This window comes from Condylura cristata, unplaced genomic scaffold, assembly GCF_000260355.1.
Source record: "Condylura cristata isolate star-nosed mole 26May11 unplaced genomic scaffold, ConCri1.0 scaffold00031, whole genome shotgun sequence".
In the NCBI taxonomy this organism is placed as follows: domain Eukaryota; kingdom Metazoa; phylum Chordata; class Mammalia; order Eulipotyphla; family Talpidae; genus Condylura; species Condylura cristata.
In genome coordinates, this window is record NW_004567132.1 from 14,486,409 (window position 1) to 14,496,368 (window position 9,960).

Sequence of the window (9,960 nt, forward strand, 5' to 3'; positions counted from 1 at the left end):
CTCACAACTACCTAACTCCACTCTCAGCCAGTGAAAACACTTGCAGTCAGCTAGCACTACCTCATCCTCCACCCCAATTCCAATAATCCACCTGAGTCAGCTCAGTGCCTCTTCTCACCTCCCCCTCTTCTCCAGGGTCACTCTTGCTCAGCCTCCTCCAGACACTCCTTCATTGTTACTTCTGCATAACAATCTGACACTGTTGGCTTGTATGTTTGCATGTTTAACATCATCTGCCCTTACTAGAGTGACCCCCTGGTTTACTACCGTAAACCAGGATAGCTCCTGGTGCCAGAACAGTAGCTGTCCATACTGCATGTTCAGTAAACACTTGGTAACTGACTGATAAGCAGTCAGGCCATACAAACTTACTCACCACTGTGGGTATCACTCGTCTTGCTCATATACCTCAAACATATTTTCAAAAAACGTTTCCCTTTTTATAAAATCCACATCTTAACTTTTTAGAGTATGCTGTTCAGTGGTCCTAAATACATTCAAAATATCGCATAACCATCACCACCATGGATCTCCATAACTTGTCATCTTATAAAATTGAAACTCTATAACCACTAAACAAAGGCATCCATTCCCCTCCCGCAGGCCCTGGCAACCGCCATTCTGCTCTTCCTCTCTACAATGTTGACTCTCCTAAACTTCTCATCTAAGCGGAGTCATCACCCAATGTTTGTCTTTCTGTGATTGACTTAGTTCATTTAGTGTATATCCTCCATGCTCACCCACGTGCAGTATGTCAGAATTGCCTTCCTTTTTTTTTTTTTATCTTCTTGGAGTATAAATGTTACATAGCAGTGTATAAGTTTCAGGTGTACAACATTATGATCTGATATTTTATACATTGCAAAATGATCACCACAATAGTTAGGTCACATGGGTCCCCAACATACAGTAGAATTTCCTTCCTTTAAGATCAAGTATTATTTCATTATATATATTGACCACATCTTGCTTATCTATTCATCTGTCAGTGGACATATGTGATGCTTCCATGTTTTAGCTATTGTGAATAGAGCAAATAGCTCTTTAGGTCCCTAAGTCAATCAAATTTAAGTATACATTTTCTTGAACGTTTTTCATGTTACCCTTGCTTCTCTTCCCCTGCCCCAATAGAACAGTAGGGTTACTTTCACCTATTTTAAAGAAATATTTATTGAACTAAAAGCATAAAGAACAGAACATCACGTAAGCAAATTTTTAAAAAAGGAATCAATATTTATTGCTGTGACTTCCTCCTTTTTTCATTCCCGCCTCAAGGGGGCTGCCACACAAAATGAAAATCATAACATCCTCCAGATAAGAACTCAGAAGCAGACTGTTTAGAAGGGAAGACCATATACCCCAGATTCTGACTCCCCCACCCCCGACATCACCTTCCTCTTGGGCAACACTCCTATATCCCCCATAATGTTCCCCTTACTATGCTTCTGCTCCTCCTTTGAGACAAAGGAAACTTTCTCTGCCTGAGAACAGCAGAAACTTGATGACTTTAAAAAGACAAGAAATGACCAAAGAGATACTAGAGTGCAAGCCCAGGAAAAGATGCTCAGCATTAGAGATCACTAGGGAAAATCAAATTAACCCAGAAATCTACCTCACACCTATCATCATGGCTAAAATGAAAGAAATTGCAAGACTAGTAGGATCCAATGCAGCAAGACTGGAACTCTCATCCACAGCTGGTGGGGAGGCAGACAGCAGCCATTCTGGGGACAGGTGGCTTCTTCTAAAGCTAAGCGTACCCTTACCATACCACTCTGCAGCTCCGTTTCCAGATATTTACCCTACAGAACCGAAAGCCTGTGTTACACAAAACCCTGTATGTAGATACAGTGGCTTTATTCACAATCATTAAAAACTAAAGACAACCCAAATGTTCTTTCATGGTGAATGGCCAAGCACACTGCTGTGCGGCCACCCAAGGGACCAGTGCTCAGTAGCCTAAGGCCTATTAGTACCTGTCTCAAGGGTGAAACTCTGAAACATTATGCAGAGAAGCCAGGCACAACATTATGCTGTATCATTCCATTTATATGATGTTGTGGGAAAAGCAAAACCAAAAGCAGATGAGCGGTGCCAGGGCTGCAGGTGCAGCAGGAAGATTCACTACTAAGGGCACAGGGAACTCAGTTCTATCTTGATTATGGTGGTGCTGGCATGACTGCATAGATTTGTCAAAATTCTTGAGAATTCACCTAGGAAAGGTGAATTTTACTATATACATGTGATGTTTCAATGAGCTTGAATTAAAAAACACATAAATAGAGCCCTCCCTGGTGGCACAGCGGGGTAAAGCGCAGCACTAAGAAGCTAAAGCCACTTCAGCATGAGTTCAATCCCCGCCCTCCCCAGAGGTGACCACATGGTGCAGCAGACCTCCCCTGACCCTCCTGCTGCTCCCCTCAGCAGTGTACTTCATCAGTTGGCCTGCTCTGTTCCCCACTCTGTCCCTGGTGAATCCTCTCTCCGCCCCTGCACCTCTGACCTGTACCCCAGTTCTTTATGCACAAATAAATCTTTAAACACACACACACACATAAGTAAATAAATTAAAAGGTGATCTTCTCTATAATAGTGACAGGCACATTTCTAAGAAACTGGTATCTGATTCGACTGTGGCAGTGTGCCAGCCTCGAAGGCACCAGGTCACACCTGGCCTGGAACACCCAGGTGCCATTGAGAGCTGGGCAGGCACCCATAGCAGCCCCTCCCAGAATGTGGCACGGAGGACCTCATCCAAATCACTCCTGGGCCTTCTTAGTGGTGAAATCAAAGTTACTGACATCTCACTGACCACCCTTCCTGGCTGGTCACCCACGCCACCTTAGAGGCGCACACCACTAAGCCCTGCCAGGAGGTGACTTCGTGGAATTCCAAAGTGGGAATGGACACCCTCTTCTTAAAACCTGGTGGTGAGCAGGTAAAGGGTCAGGGGGAACCTCAAATAGGTGAAGACACTGTATAGCCACTGTATAGCTCCAGATCAGCACGTGGACTGGCTCTGCAGGTGGGACTCCGCTCTCGCTCTCTCTCTTTTTTTCTTTTTTATTTTTTTTTCAAAGATTTTATTTATTTATTCATACAGAACTGGGGTACAGGCCAGAGATGCGGAGGGTGAGAGGATTCACCAGAGACAGAGCGGGGAGCAGAACAGGCAGATCGATGAAATACACTGCTGAGGGGAGCAGCGGGCGGGCCAGGAGAGATCTGCCTCGCCATGTGGTCGCCTCCGGGGCAGGCGGGGATCGAACTCACGCGGAAGTGGCTTTAGTTTCTTAGTGCAGTGCTTTAACCCGCTGCGCCACCAGGGAGGGGCCATCTCTCTCTCTCTCTTTTTAAAAATTTATTTATTTATTCATATAGAACTGGGGTACAGGTCAGAGAGGGTGAGGGGATTCACCAGAGTCAGAGTGGGGAGCAGAAATGGCAGATCGATGAAATACACTGCTGAGGGCAGCAGCGAGTGGGTCAGGAGAGGTCTGCCACGCCATGTGGATCTCCTCCGGGGCAGGCAGGGATCGAACTCATGCGGAAGTGGCTTAAGCTTCTTAGTGCTGTGCTTTAACCCGCTGCGCCACTAGGGAGGGCCTCTTTTTTTTTTTTTTTTTTTTTACATCATTCTTGATTTCGTGCATTTTTTTCATGTCAACTGTAATCCCCGTGAGTTTCCCACCACCAATTCACCCATATGCCATCACCATAGTCCCGTGCACTATTCCCACCCCAGTTTTGATTCCATACCCCTCTCCCACCCCTGTAAAATGTCTGGTTTATAGTTGTTTGTTGTTTTCATTTTTATTTTTACTTTATTAGAATTGCTTTTTTTTTTTTTTTCCTGATCCTCTACACTCCTGCTCCGAGTGAAACCATCAGTACTTTTCTTTTTCTTTCTGGCTTATTTCACTAAACATGATCCCGCTCTCTTGATCCCGCTTGTCATTTTCCAGCAAACTTGCTCTTTGGTGTGCTGCATGTGCCCATCTGTAAAATCCTGATGAATCCAATTCACAACAATAAAAACAAGGCCGCTTTTGTATAACACAGGCTTACCGCTGTGGGCTTAATTAAATATTGCCTTCTGGATGTCCCAGTTGCCTGATCTATGGATTTTTGTCCCATTATTGTAAATCAACATAATAGATTTGTCCTTTAACAGTAGTCCCTGTCTATTTTCATTTTATTTTTGAGGTTGACTGTTCCACATCATGGTTACGGCTCTAATTTTAATACAACAGTCAACTATGCAAAACAGCAGATATTGTTTAATTATAAAAAATATAACGAACTAGAGAGCATATATAATGAATCTCAAGTACCCACCGCTTAGCTTCAGAGTAGACTTGAGTTTGCTGGAAAGAGTACAGGGTATACTCTTATTCCAATGTAATTAATATCACCTCCTTTACTTTGAAAGGAGGCATTTCACATCTAGCTGCCAGTTTAGATGATAGATAATATTCAACATTAACACTTAGCAATTCGTGATTGATCTTAATTCACTTCTTTACCTCCTTACTTATCCCCCCATAGAAAATATTATTTGAGAGATATCCTATATATCACATCATTTCATCCATAAATATAACATTTTTTAAAGGAGATTTAATTCTTTAACATCCTTCATCTTGATATATCCTCAATTCAATGTTAAATATAACAAATACAGACTTCAAAAGTTGGCAACAGCTCTGCAGCCTGTAACAGAGCTAAGGGGTAGGTGTGTGTGTCTTCTGTTGTACAGAACCCCCAGAACAGTTTTCAGTCTTATCGATTATTGCTAAGACTGAAAAGTGAATCAATAGCATACAAATCAGATGAATGTAGAGGCCACTAAAATTTTGTGTGATTTTTAACTCTGGATTTACCTTCTAAATAAAGAGCCCACAAATCTCTCTTTCTCATCAAAGTGAAAAAGGTCCAGCATCCCCTCCCCCCAGAGGACTTGCTTTTGTTAACAGGGTGGTCCCCAGGAAAGGGGAAGTTCCAGATTCCCTGCCCCACCCAGGAGGGTGGAGCTGAGCAGGGAGGAGAAGAATCTTGAGAGGAGACTGAAGAAGAAGCAGGATGGGAAGTCAGAAGGAGACCTGAGGGAGGCACATGGCAGAGAGAGACGTGTGAAGAAACTGTACTTGCTTCTTCTTGGTCCTGGACTGGTTGAAACAGAAGTGGGTGAGAGACCCGTGAGGAGGTTCACTATGGCAACATTTATCTTGATTTTGATTTTGTTCTTTTCCTCCCAGACTTGTCTGGCCATTTCTGACCCTTTTCTATGGGTCAGAAGGTGCTTTGGGCCAGTCCCTTTGGTAGACTTTTACCCATGAGGAGATGGGTAACTTCAGGTGTTTGATTTAGAAAACATATTCTTGGTCTTTTCTATATTGCACACTAACTGTATTAAAGTTCCTTTCCATTAAATGCCTTATATGTCTTGTCTTGATGCCGCGGATGGCAGATCCTGTTTAGAACAGGCAGATTTGGGGGTTAGGGGTGCCCCTCTCCCTGCCCTGTAACACTTTGCTAGTTCACTTTCTTTCAGTTAGTCCCTTACTCTCAGGGCTCGACGTATTGGCAACACTGACAAATGATGTTCAGTAGCAGAAGGCAATACTGCTCCTCAGGCTTCTAGGGGAAGTTTTCATCTTCTATTTCTCCTCATTTTTATCCCAATTCTCTTGGACTATTAGCCAAGCTCTTCGTTCTGACTTGCCACTTCAACTCTTCTAAAGCCTCCTGAGAAACAACTGAGCTTGTTAGAACTAGATATAGAGCAAAAGTCATCAATTTTTCAATGGGGTACAAGAATGTTCCCCTTTCTAGACTATTCTAGAGGGAGAAGGTATTAGAACTGAGCTATTTGGAGGCATTTTCATAACAAAGAAAAGCAAACCTCACTAGGTTTTCAGTTTTGATCAAGCCAATAGTTTGTTTTATATGCATGGTTAGACTGACTATTAATGTTTCCACCTTAATACAGCAGGCCTAATCCCATTTATCCCTATGTCTGTCTGTCTCTGTCTCTCCTTAGACACCATTAAACTGTTCATAAGGGAATAAATATATACACAGTTTTCCCCACTATCTGACAGTAGAACATCCCTATGAAAATGTGAAATTAAGCTGAAATGGCATAAAGCAGACAGTTGCCATTAATTTATACAAAAAAAAATGTTAACCTTCCCACATCCAAAATATAACCAAACCAAATCATACCAAGTAACACAGAAACCTTAAAATAACACTAACAACAAAGTATAACATAATTAAAGCAGAAATGGTATGATAGGTGCACAGCCTCTACAAAGTAGTTCTAGGAAAGGGATTTGGGGTTCTGCACTCACTCTTTGGGGTGCTGTTTTCTTGATTATCATTGCTGCAAAACAAATGTTTGAGTGCTATTTTTCTTTTCACCTTTTGTCATAAAAACAAAGACTCTCTTTGTATTTCTTTTGGTTAGCAAAAAACGGTATTAATTCAAGTCTTTCATGAAAGCAAAGTGGCTAAATGAGAACTTTCAAAGAGCGCAGGGTACCTGTAACCCCACAATGACGAAGTAAAAGGAGGGCATTACCAGAGAAGCAATTTCAACAAGTTCTGGAGGACAAAGAAAAAATGGGGGACTGGTGACTAAAGTGTGCAGTCAAAAGAAGCCTCAGCCTTGATTTCAGGCAGAGGATGCTGGTGCCAAGGAGGCAGATGGCCTGTCTGGCAGAGCCCTAAAGTTGTCCTGGGCTCTGAGAGAGCAGGTATTATGGGGGTGGCAAGAAAACAAGAGAATGAACACAGGGGCACACACTGCAGGTCTCCCCATGGAATGTGTGCCCTGAACCCTTCCTGCTCCCACACCAGTGGGCCACAGCCAGGCACTCAGCTGTAGTGACCACTGTATCTCACCACTGCCGCATACAGAGCTGTTTCTGAATGTAACCCCTTGACCGCAGGGTCTTCCTAGAGAAACTGGGCACGTGGCAGGGGATGAACTAGCACAACTGTGCTGGTGTCCACAGAGTAAGACAGGGCCATTTTCCACTTAGTGGCCAAAAGGTTGAGATGTTGGAGTCCCTGAGAAGAATCTAAAATCCTAATATGTTACCCATTGTGCAGTGAGCAGTACCGACCTGATCAAACAAAAACATTTTAAGTTTTCAACTTTTACTCTATAAATTTATACATAAATCATAGAAACCAATTATGCTATGAAACAGAATTATTATTTCATTAATTCTGATCATGTCAAAGTAAGTGTGCAGTGAGAGGGGACAGGGAAGCTGGTGTGGACAGGTGGTGGTAACAGCCTTATCCTAGAGACTCAAGTGTTCTCCTCACCAAGGCGATGGAATAAGAAATCTGGTTTTTCAGTGGGAGGAGAGAAATGCACTGGACTATGGTGATGGCACATGGGTGATTTGGTGATGGGAAGCCCACGGGGATTACAACTGAGATGGAAAAATGTTGTAAAAATAAACTATTATATTATTAAAAAAAAAAAAAGAAGAAGAAGAAGAAATCTGATTTTAGCAAAGGCATTGTCTGCAGTGGGAGAGATGACCAGGAAAAAGGAGGTAATGAGATGTAGGTGTGATATGAATAAACCACACTCTTGACTTTCATGGCAGAAAATCACTAGACACAGATCAAGGTGACACATTCAGAAAGAGCGGTGTCTGCATATTACTTGGAGGAACAGCAGTAACTGCAGCAGACAGAAAATAAAGCTAACAGTGGCTTGCCTGTGGATAGGAATTTGGGGTACGGTGGGGATCATCACTTCCTGTTAGAAGTCTTTCAGTCCTATTTTATTTATTAACTATGTACATGTATTGCCTTAAAACCAGTAAAGACTGGGGAACAGAAGGAGGAGAATAATAATACTAAAGTTTATGAAATAAGAGCAAAGAAGTCTCCTGTACAAAGTGGTAGGAAGCAGCGTGGGATGGGTTAAGCTGGATACTGCATAACTATGGTAACAGATGTAGCTAATTTAGGACACAAATGAGGGTGTTGGAAGGATCTAAGAGAAATGTGGTGCTAAGAGGGAAGGGGAATAAATTCTAAATAAAGGAATGCTGAGATAATCAGTATGGATGCTCTGCCATCTGACACAAGTAGAGGAAAGAACGGAACCACCCTCACTTCCCCCATGTCTTTGCACCATAGACTTTTAAAAGCAAAAGCCAAGAGATTCTTACATGGGCTCCATGCTGAGTAGAGCAAGCAGACATGATGCAATTCATATGCGATAAAAGAATAGGGGCAAAAATCGTCTGTTGTTAAAATTCCATGCATCTCAAAGTTTAATAGCTTCATTTGTTCTTCCAGGGGAAAAAAAAACATAAATGATATTCATTTGCACACATACTAGCTTTCCCTTCAATACAACGACTCACAACTGAGCATACACATTTAACTAGTCCTTTCAAAAGTCTACAGAAATTTACCAAAGGTTTGCAGAAATAGGGACAAATCTGCCTCACTCTCACTTCCCAGGTTGGCCGCTGTCCACACAGAGCAATCTGAGGACTCAGTGTCTTTGCAACATCTCTTCTTCCCATCCAGGGACATGACATCCAATTTCTGGAGTAAATATTGGTAGTTTGTAGTTCCCATGAAAACTGCCCACTTCATCAAGATTTTCATCTATTTTAAGATATAATAATGCGTAGTGTTTTTAGGATTTTATATATTTTCTCTTTTAGTCCATATTTCCCTTAAAGATTTATTTAATCTTCATTGAGCTAGAAATGTGTTAATTTTTTGGTTTCAAAAGAACCAACTTTCCAGACATAAGGTGGGTGGAAGCTATGTAAGGTGGAGGAAAGAGCTTGTGAACAAAAGGTTTGGAGGGAGCAGGGCTGTATCCAGAAAGTGGGGGTTCAGCCTGCCTTGCAGGTAGAGTGTTAGGGGATACATAAAACAGTAGGTAAGGAAGTGGGGCTTTATCCTGAGGGCAGAGGAATGATGAGATTCAATTTTTGTTTTGGAAAGAACACTGTGGACGGAGAAAGAGATGTAGGGGAGGAGGAGTCTCTGGAGCGATCCAGAGCCAGGAGCAATGCGAATGTGTGGAGCAGAAGCCCAAGACAATTCGCCCAGCAGGGTGAAGGACACCCTCAGTGGCATAGGGACCAAAGTCCAGCCAAGCCCCCTGGAAGCTACTATAACTAGAATCACTATGGCCACCTTGAGGGAACCAAGTGATTTCTTCTCTAAAATGGCAGAGAAAGGTGTGGGGGGATGGATGACCCATGATTTCCCTCATGTCTGTATTTTTTTGGTCTTTTCATTCTGACTCCTCTCCCCTCGTTTGCATATGGCCTTATATGACTAACAACTGAGAATGCAAGTCTGTGTGTGTGTGTGTGTGTGTGTGTGTGTAGGACAGTCATGGGTGTCAAATGGCCCTTACGACTACCATTAATAGCAGCCAGGGGGATTTGCTACTTGATATTTTTCAGCCACTTCAGGGCTGCCCACAGAAGCCCCTTGCAGATACCGTATGGAGCACTGACATTTGTTTTCTGGCAACCATATCCTAGCCCCCCGGGCCCGCAGATCCTGCCCAGGGATCTGGGCCATATGGCATTTTTTTTACGTATTTATGTGTCCTTATTTGCAGCTGTGGTTGGAGTAGTAAGAACTGGTCTGTATTTTAAAACTGACTTTGTTAAAGCTCTACTTTACCAGGAGTTCCCTCAGCACATGCCAACTTGGGGATACAGTCACCATTCAAGGTAGATGAAGCTGCCAGAGTCCTAGAATCCTTTAAATCATGCTATGCCTTCACCACCAGCCACCCTGACAACACTTCAGACCACCAGGTGCATTGAGTCTGAGGATTATTCTAGTACTCAACTGGGAGAGACGCCTGCTTCTTCCCAGGAGGGGTCCTTGTTGAGTCATAGATGCCAAAAGGCACCATCGATATCTTATCTTCCAGAGAATCCT

The 9,960-nt window shown here is 42.9% G+C and overlaps 1 protein-coding gene across 2 annotated transcripts in view; it reads right to left on the reverse strand.

The window, feature by feature from the left end:
* ADD2 (adducin 2 (beta)) overlaps nucleotides 1-9,960 on the reverse strand; it is a 93,239-nt gene that overhangs the window by 78,607 nt on the left and 4,672 nt on the right. The window lies entirely within an intron of this gene.